Source organism: Eublepharis macularius, chromosome 11 (assembly GCF_028583425.1).
Source record: "Eublepharis macularius isolate TG4126 chromosome 11, MPM_Emac_v1.0, whole genome shotgun sequence".
NCBI lineage: Eukaryota > Metazoa > Chordata > Lepidosauria > Squamata > Eublepharidae > Eublepharis > Eublepharis macularius.
The window spans coordinates 86292023-86302349 of record NC_072800.1 but is presented as its reverse complement, the minus strand read 5'-3'; positions in this window follow the sequence as shown (position 1 = coordinate 86302349).

Sequence of the window (10327 nt, the reverse complement as noted above, 5' to 3'; positions counted from 1 at the left end):
AAAGTGATGTCATGGCGCAGGCCTAGGAGTGCATGCACTGGCCCCTCTCCCACTGGGAGGGTAACCCTAGTTTGATGTGAGTCCCTGACCTGACTCGTAGTCAAATGTTAGTGCACGGGCTAACCTTTAAAGACTTTTAAAAATATCTTCATCACCCCGCAGGGCTCCAAATGCTGCAAGGTGGAAGGAGAGGCTTTAGGCTTCCTTCCTGCACTATTGTTGCCAGCAGAAATAGCCACAGGGGACCTGCTTGCCCCATTCTTTGGTTCCATGTGGGGCACATGGAGACTGAGGAAGGGGCAAACAGGTCCCCCCCCACAGCTCTTTCTGCTGGTGAAGACAGAGCGGGGAGAGGAACCTGAAGCCCTTCTTTTTCCCATGCAGTGTTTAGAGCCATGTGGACTGACAAAGACATTTTAAGGGTTTTAAAGATTAGTCCCCCACCACCACCACCGCCATGTTTGACTGTGAATCAGGTTGGGCACCTGTGTTCCGACACGTGGAGAATCCTAAACAGAGTTACTCCAGTCTAAGCCCATTAATTTCACTGGGCTTAGACTGGAGTCACTGTTTAGGATTTCACTGAAAGTGCATTTTGACCCAGAATCAGGGGCTGAAATCCATCTTGGTCAACGGTGGAGGCCTTAGCTCAAGCCAATATGGGACAAAATCTAAACCACATTGACAATAACCTAATTGATTGCATTAGAAGCCAACTTGAACGGCAGAAGTGATGAAGCGGAAGGCTCTTCTGGTTTGTGTTCTTGTTTGGTGGTTTGTTCTTATATTACCATCCTCCGACCGGGCGCTTTCCAGAGTAACATACACAAAGCATCTCAGGTCACTGGGCCAAGGGCCTCGGAGGCCTGATGGATGATCTCCCAGTACTACCAGTATAGTCACTGCATAATCTTTTGGTATGTCAACTACTACTGGAAATATATATTATTATAGCCATGTTGCTGTCATTGCTATGAAACAATAAACAGGCCAAATAGCAATCTAGAAATGCCAACGGAATGATTAAAAAGCTTGATTTTTTTTAAAAACCCAAATCATAACCCCCTCTGTGGGTGATTCTGTCTCTACTGAAGTTGGTTTTGGTGAGGGCTTTTTCTGTTCCATTGGCCTCATCTTAAAGCTTACTTGTGGGTTTTATAGTAAAGAGTCTGGTAGCACCTTTAAGACTAATCAACTTTTATTGTAGCATTAGCTTTTAAGAACCACAGCTCTCTTCTGATGAAGAGAGCTGTGGTTCTTTGAAAGCTAATGCTACAATAAAAGTTCTGATGAAGACAGCTGTGGTTCTCAAAAGCTTATGCTGCAATAAAGTTCGTTAGTCTTAAAGGTGCTACTGGACTCTTTACTAATTTGCAGGATGCATCTGACGAAGAGAGCTGTGGTTCTCGAAAGCTTATGCTACAATAAATTTGGTTAGTCTTAAAGGTGCTACTGGACTCTTACTATTTTGCAACTACAGACTAACACGGTTAACTCCTCTGGATCTGTGGGTTTTAGTTCCTTCAAGGTATGACTAATTATTATTTACATATTAGTGCCCATGGCTCTTAAATAGAAACATAATTCACTGCCCAAAGATAATTGCAGTTTCAACAAGGAATATGTAGAGAAGGGTAATGGGAAGAATTTATGGTCTCTTTCTCCCTCTTATTTTATCATAACCCTCCTCTACAGACTTTAGGCCACACCTCTCTTTTATCCTCACAACAAATTTGTGAGATAAAACTAGGCTTAGATTTAATGACTGACTCATAGTCATGCAGTGAGCTTCACGGCCGAGGAGGGATTTGAACTTGGTTCTCACTGTCACAGAATCACAGAGTTGGAAGGGGCCATGCAGACCTTCTAGTCCAACCCCCTGCCCAATGCAGGATGAGCCTGACAAATATTCATCCAGCCTGTTCTTGAAAACTGCCAGTGAAGGGCAGCTAGCGCTTATCTTTGAGAAACCAAACAGAGTCTTGCTTTCCATTTCCTGAACATTTAGAACAGACTTCTATGATGCTTACCAACTTCTGTCCACCAAGTATTTGAGAGAAGGGGACTTTGAAAAGCTCTGTCCACATTACATGTTTTCAGTAAACACGTTTTTCGAAAAAACGTTTTTCAAAAAAAACGTGCACCCTTACAAATATTCAGTACTGGCTGCACTTCCTGTGGACAACTTCCTGTTGACCAATTCAGGTTTGTTGCCATCTAAGGGGTGGAACTACTCTTGGCTACTGACTTTCTAGGCTTTCCACAACCATGAAAATGCCATAACGTTCAGAAGAAGGTGTCAAAGCTGTAAACAACATCTCCCTTGTTTATTTTATCCAGCCACAGTTTTAGGTATGATTTCCAAGAAGTAACTAGAGAGGGATTTCTTTTCACGGAGTCTGATGATGCAACAGTAACTTTATCCTAATTGTATCCAAACCAAATCTATCAAGAACTACATTGCAGACAAATGTATCATTTTATTAGGCCCCGGGGGAAAGAAAGCTGCTTTCTACAAATCACATACGCTGCAGAAGTCAGGTGGAATTTGAGAGGACTACTCTAGAATAAATGTAGATGTTGTAGCCACAAGCACCCGAGGGACCTCTGCTCAAGGAGGCACTGGTAGAATGTGCTATTACATTTCGGTAAGCATACAAACATTAAAGCACAGAGAGCAGTCCTGAGTTAGCAACATCAAATGGTTTCTGTTCTTGCCCCGTGTGCTTAGCTTTCCATGTTTTTATACAGTCGTTGAGCAAAGTTAATTCCTTTTTAATCCACCAGTTTTTGATGTTGCTTCTGAGAACTGTGGACAGACTGAGGTCTCATTAACACACACCTGAGCAAATTCTTGTATGTTTGATTACTGTTTATTTCTTGAAAGGCCGCCAGAGGTGTGATCTGATTCCGCACCGCTCAAAAACGCTGCGTTTGCAAAGATGCAAGAAGGCAGGAAAGTTCCATCGGTGAAGTTCTCTCTCTGAATCCATGGCCCATTCACACATGCAAGCCGTCACTTGATGTTACAGTTATCAAGTGATGAGCTGTCATCCGTAGAACTGTGATTGTGTTGGGGGTGGGGAAGTTCTACCCGCTGTGTTATATGCAAGGCACCATCTGATGTGGCAGTTACCTAGCAACAGAGATTGGTCCAGGCCTCTCTTCACTTTTTAAAAAACCTATGTGGTGGGCCCGTGCATGGCAACTTTTGTTCTGGTGGGGATCTTGGACTACATGAATTGATTTTTCCATCGTGCATCACCGTACCTGGAAGAGTTACAACCAGGGCTCATTTCGAGGGGGAACTGCCAGAACACAGTTCTGGCAGTTCCCCAAAGAGGTCACATGTCAAGTGGCCCCACCCACCTGACTCTCGGCCATTTTGGGCCCATTTTGGCCTGGATTGGGGCCAAAACAGCCCAGATCAGGCCTCTAATGGGTGGTGGATCACTCTCCTGTTCAGCAGCGTTCTGATCCTGACCATTTTGGTCCCCTTTTCGGCCATTTTCAACCCCTTTTCGCCATTTTGGGCCCAATTTTGGCCCTGAAGGGCCAGGATTGGGTCCAAAACAGCCAAGATAGGTGATGTCAGAGGGTGTGGTGTATGTAAACCAGTTATGCTAATGACACACTTTCGGTGATGGCAAGGGGCGTGGTATATGCAAATCAGTTATGCTAATGACACACTTCCTGGGTTGGCAAGGGGTGTGGCATATGCTAATGAGCTATGCTAATGAGTTTCTCCCGCTCTTTTTCTATGAAATGACCCCTGGTTACACCAGATGAGTTTCTACCGCTTGTGTAGCTGTTAAAAGCACAGAAATCATGCCAGGAAAGAGTGGCAAACTTGCTTCTCAGACCTTTTACAAAACTTGCCGCTTTCTTTTCAGCCTCTTCTCAGTTTTTTCAACACCCTTCTGGAAATTTTATCATTCAAACTGGTGGCAAATGTACAACCGGTTTGTGTCTATCCTGTATGTTTCTTATCCTACCAATTCATCTAAGGAGCTCAGAATGATCTACATAGTTCCCCCCCATTTTACCTTGCAACAACAACCCTGTGAGGTAAGCTAAACTAAGAGGGAGTGACAGGGCTATGCTCATCCGATGAGCTTCGTAGCAGAGTACGGAATTTGACACTGGATCTCCGAGATCCTGATCCGATCACTACACGGGTTCTCATATATCTGTCTTCAGTCTATATTCGTTCAGGCATCTAGTAGGGGTGATCCCTATTAAAAATTACCCCACTTGAAACAGGCTGATCCCCCTGTTTCAAAAATGCACTTGGCTAGAGATGTTGCTGAAGCTCGTAATTAACCTGGTTTGGAACACGAACTCATCCATCTGCCTTGAAAGGCTCCGCTGTATTACCTCTTGAGATAAGAGTCCCGATGTCACTGGAATTCATAACATCCTCGTCCGGTGAGCTCACAGTGCTCAGCTGTCCTACCAACCGAGCGCCATTCCTTTAGAAGTTCCCCTTTGGCTTGGAGCATAAAGACAAGATGCTGCTCTTATGACCTGACTGCTTTGTAGGCACTTGTGTGAGAACCCTTTTATTCTTGGAGAAACTCTCATGCTAGAATATCCAACTGTGCAGGTTTTTGTTTGGTGAGGATCTTTTCTCTGTCTGGGGAAAAATGCTTTTGATAGTTGCTTGCAAACATTTGGTAGGATTGTTGCTCCCCATCAAGCTCTTTCTTGCTTTTAGGTATGTTTACTTTTGCAGTGGAGGTGGGTGTAGGCGGGTGCTGACTTTTGAAGATGTTCTCAGCCATTAGTGGTCTCGGGGACTACAATTCCTAGGGGGGCAAAACCATCAAGCATATGCCAAATGTAGCCAGTAGCAGAACAGAAGAAAATGCCAGGACAACGTGTGCAAATCCCTTTTGTCTGGGGAAAAAGCCAGTGAGCCAAGGAAGGGAGGGCTACCACCCTCGTCAGAATAGCCAGTCAACTCCAAAGTCTACCTGAACAGTAAGAGGGTTATGTGGGAAGAGACATAGGCCATAAGTTTCTAAAGAGAAGGGTTGAATCCCACTGCACAACCAGCAATCCCACACAATGGTCTGCACATAGCTCACAACTAGAGATGGGCACGAACCGAAATACGAACCAAAGTTCATCACGAACCGGGCCATTTTTTTGCTTCACAAGCCGGCGGTTTGTCAGATCTCATTTCTGACGAACTGCAGTGAATCGCTATGATTTTTATTGCGGTTTGGATGGTTTGTTTTGTCGGCTCATCACTGCAGACAGCCTGGCGCCAATCAATCTGTAACCTAGGCAATGGGGGGGGGGATGGGCTTTCTGCAGACTTTCTGCAGCCCCAGAAGCGATGAACCGATGAACCAAACAAACCGGTTCGTGAACCGGGCAAGTTCATGGCAGTTCATGGTTTGTGAAACACGACGAACCATGAAGCACAACGAACCGCCATTTTTCCAGTTCGCGTCTACCTCTACTCACAACATGATTGCAGTTGGTACTGATGGCTGCCTGTGGAGAACAAGCCCCTGACAAGGGAAAGAAACAGAAGCTGCATAGGCAAGGAAGAATACAACAGCTAGCCTGCAAAAAGCAACAAAGTGAAGTGCCCTATATAGTTCCATGGGAAAGAGAAGATGCAGATTTGAGTTCCACTCCAGGGAGATGGTGACCTCTACAGGACAGAGCTCGCTTTTCTGGATGTCCTGAAAATTTCGGCCCTGAACGGCCAGGATTGGGTCCAAAACAGCCAGGATAGGTGATGTCAGGGGGTGTGGCATATGCAAATCAGTTATGCTAATGACACACTTCTGGTTCTGTCAAGGGGTGTGGCATATGCTAATGAGTTATGCTAATGAGTTCCTCCATCTTTTTTTCTGCGAAATGACCCCTGATAATAACATACTTTGTAAACTGCTCCGAGTGGGTGTTAAGTTGTCCTGAAGGGCAGTATATAAATCAAATGTTGTTATTATTAAACATTGAGCCATATTGGTTCCTGGCCAGGACATGAAACCAGAACTTAGGTCCAGAGGGGAATGGGGGTGGGGCCGATCTCAGTTGTTTCTGGGGAGGGAGAGCCAGGCACAAAAACTAGATGGGTCTGTAGTATAGAACAGAGTTTTAAAGTTGGGGCACCTTCTTTTCAGAACTTCTTCCTCACAGAAATGTGCCCGGCATAAAATTTACTCTTTTTTTTTTTTTGCACTAGGCGAAAAGTTCTTGTTCTGCAAGGTTTGCTAATTAGATCGTGTTCCTCTGTGTTATTCTCTGATGGTGTATGACTTTTCTGGCTGATTGGTTAGCAGCTGCAGGGACTTTGGAGGGAAAAAATGCCATTTTAAAGTGTCGTTTAAATAAAATCAAAGGCCACAAGGAAGAGAATTCCAAATAAAGTGGGAAGGAGAGGTAACTAGGAGTGTGTGTGTGTGTGTGTGTGTGTGTGTGTGTACATATGTACTCTGAGCTCCCAAGTGATTATTTATTTTAAATAGCAGTGTGTGTGTGTGTAGGGTGGGGGGGGACTTGAGTGTACTCAGGGCTGATCCCTTTCCTCTTGCACTTCGACCCCCAACTTCAGACCTCCAATTTGCTCCTTTGGCGAACATAAAGACAACATATAGTAGGGTCTATAGTTTTCCCAAGAGGCCATATAGCAGGGACAAATGGGAGCCTCTAAGGTCCATCTGAACTGAAAAATGGAGTGCAAGAGAAGGCTAACTCCCTCTCCCTAATTTATCTCTTTAGATCCAGAGGACTTAGCCGTGTTAGTCTGTAGTCGCAAAAAAGTAATCTGACGAAGAGAGCTGTGGTTCTCGAAATGCTACAATAAAGTTGGTTAGTCTTAAAGGTGCTACTGGACTCTTTACTTATCTGTTTAGATATCATTTCCTTATCTCCTCTGTCCTCCAAGGACCTCAGGACAGAGCACATTTGATCCTCACAACAGCCCTGTAGGTTAGGTTGTGAAAAAACATAATAATAACATAATAACATCCGATTTACATTCTGCCCTTCAGGACAACTTAATGCCCACTCAGAGCGGTTTACAAAGTATGTTATCATTATCCCCACACCCTGTGAGGTGGGTGGGACTGAGAGAGCTCTGAAAGAACTGTAACTGACCCAGGGTCACCCAGCTGGCTTCAAGTGGAGGAGTGGGGAATCAAACCCGGCTCCCCAGATTGGAGTCCCATGCTCATAGCCACTACACCAAACTGGCTTTCAAACAGTTAGCGGCCTGCTCATATTTGAATGGGGATTTGACCTTACGCCTTTTCTGCCCTAACCACTGTTGCATGTCGACTCTCTGGCTCCCCACAGCTCCTATTTACCAATTAAAACACTGATCAGTGCGTGGATCTTACAATACCTGAGCTGTTGGAGTGAGTGCTTGATTATGTTCCTATATGCTGACTCTGAAGTCACAACTAAGGCCGTTTCTATAGGTTCATGAACTGTCACCCATCCATCAGCCCGACGGCTTTCAATATTCTCTTTGGCCAGCAGAGGGGGGTGTTGCCTAAAGAGTGAAGAAAGTTGCAGGCAGGCAGGCAGCCCTGTGGGTCTGCCCGAGAACAGCAGGATTTGAGTCCAAAGGCAATGCAGAGACCAATCAGCATAGGAGATTTCAAGAGTCAAAGCTCCCGTCTTCAGATAGCTTTGAATCTCAAACGCACATGCCCTGAAAATCTGGTTGGTCTCCAGGGTGCTACAGGTCTCAAATCCCGCTAGACAGAAAGGACTAGAAGAATCTTCTGGCCCTTTCTGTTCAGCAGATCTCTGGAAGGCAATTCAAAAGCTCAGCAGCGGATGACCCAAAATTGTTCAAGGTCTTGTGCAGTTGTGCAAAAAACACGCTTTGGAAGGGCCTGTTTTCCATCTTGAACTCAGGCGCTGAAGCCTTTGTATAGCTAAACCCCAAATGGAAGTCAGCCGTCTTAGAATAGGGTTGCCAACTCCAGATTGGGAAATTCCTGGAGACTTGGTGGAGGACTCTTGGGAAGATAGGAGTAGGAGAGGCGAGGGACCTCAGTGCAATGTCATGCTGTACAGTCTGCTCTCAAAGCAGCCATTTTCTTCACCGGAACTGATCTCTGTTGTCTGGAGGGCAGTCATAATTCCAGGAGAGCTTCAGGCCCAACCTGGAGGTTGGAAACCCCTTTAGAACAAGAGGCACAAGAGCTTGATACATCAGGGCGGCCAGCATTTCCATCAGCCTCTTTGCCTCTGGGTTCAGCGACCATTAGCAGAGGATAATACCCATGCTGTGAAAACTTGCTGGATAATTTGCAGTTAAAAGTCCAGATATGCAGGCCCCTAGAAAAGCTGGCATTCTTAAGGATCCACGCATCCTGCCACAAAGGAAGGAGAGCACCCCATGAATGCCAGCCCTACGGTTTTGGAGGGGTGGGTCATTTCTCTCTGGTAAGAATTTCCCAGGGAAATCTGTGGACCAGGAAGCAAAAAGGTTACCCTCCAGATTGGGAAAAATATCCTTTCTCTTTGGTGGTGGAGAGTGCCATCAAGTCATAGCCAGGGCTTTTTTTCAGGGGGAACACGGGGGAACGGAGTTCTGGAACCTCTTGAAAATGGTCACATGGCTGGTGGCCCCGCCCCCTGATCTCCAGGCAGAGGGGAGTTTAGATTGACCTCCCCTCTGATTGCCTTGAGGGCAATCTCAACTCCCCTCTGTCTGGAGATTTGGGGGTGGGGCCACCAGCCATGTGACCATTTTCTCTGAGGGCAACCCACTGAGTTCCACCACCTCTTTTCCCAGAAAAAAAGCCCTGGTCATAGCTGATCTATAGCAACCCCTGGTGGGGTTTTCCTGGTGAGAGACTAACAGGGGTGGTTTGCCGTTGCCTGCTTCTGCAACCCTGGTCTTCTTTGGAAATGAATTATTACACGATTAGATTAAACTGTGATATGAAATGGACAGCCAGAGGAATGAGTTAAAAAGCTGGCGGCCCTAAGCCCCAAGCCCTAATCTACGAGAAAGTAAGGGGAGATCCAGGGGCTCAGTTTGGCCATCTGTAGTTCCCTCAGTCCCCCCTCTTCATATCGCCTTGGTGTGTTTTTTTTTCCCTGCAGGAGAAGAAACCTAACCAAAGGCCTCTTTAACTCCTTCCTCCCCAGAATAGAGAGAAGTGGAAGCTTGGTCAGACCGATACATCCAAGGAAAGAAAGAATTCCGGCTGAGCATTTGTCATGTTCACTCTGGGAAGGAAGGGATTAAAGAGCCTTTGTGTCCCGTCTCTTGGCTAGCACAGAAGTAGATCAATGGGAAAGCAGAGGCTACTGGCCCTTTAAGTCTGGGTCAGTAACAAATATGGTTTGTGAAAAAGGAAACTGCTGGCTGGAGCTATTACTCCTCGGAGGGCAAGGACTGCTGCAGGCATTTCTGCCAAGAACTGCTGCCCTTGGGGGCCAAGACAGCCAGTCCTCCTGTTGTGTTCCTCTAACAACATGCCTCTATCCAGAGCAATTAACTGCAAAAGGAAAATGCCCAGCAGATCTTTAGTATTATGAGGATAGCTGTGGCCTGCTTCCTTCCCCTCTTCTTCTTGTTTCCTAAACTGCCTCATTTCACTTTCCCCATCTAGGCCCCCAAATCACTCCCCGTACGAATATACTGCTCGTTCTGCTTCAGGTTGCCTGCAGCCCTTCGGAGCCTTCATCCTGCAAAGACCCAGCCACTGAATACTCGGCAGTTCCGTGAATATGCCGTGCCATCTAATTTCACTTGCTTGCGGGGCTTGTCCTGATGTGAAATCTAGGATGACTGGCCAAGGAAACATCTGGATTTGAATCAATTTAATGTAATGCAATAAAATGGACTTTCTCATAGGACTTTAATAATAATAATAAAACACTCCTAGTTAGAAAGAAAAGCTATCTTTAACATTTGTCAGTGGTGAGATATAGAATTCATTCTGTTTACAGCATCATATTGACAAACTAAAGGATTTGAGTCCAGTGGGACCTTAGAGATTAACAAGATTTTCAGGATAGTAAAGAATCCAGTAGCACCTTAAAAACTAACCAACTTTATTGTAGCATAAGCTTTCGAGAATCACAGTTCTCTTTGTCATATGCATCTGATGAAGAGAACTGTGGCTCTCGAAAGCTTATGCTACAATGAAGTTGGTCAGTCTTTAAGGTGCCACTGGACTCTTTACTATTTTGCTACTACAGACTAACAAGGCTAATTCCTCAAGATTTCTAGGGTATGAGCTTTCAAGAGTTAGAGCTCCCTTCTTCAGACACCTTAACAACTAAACTAGCTTCAGGAACTAAACAAGTTCAAATTCCAGCAGCAATTAGCTTAGAG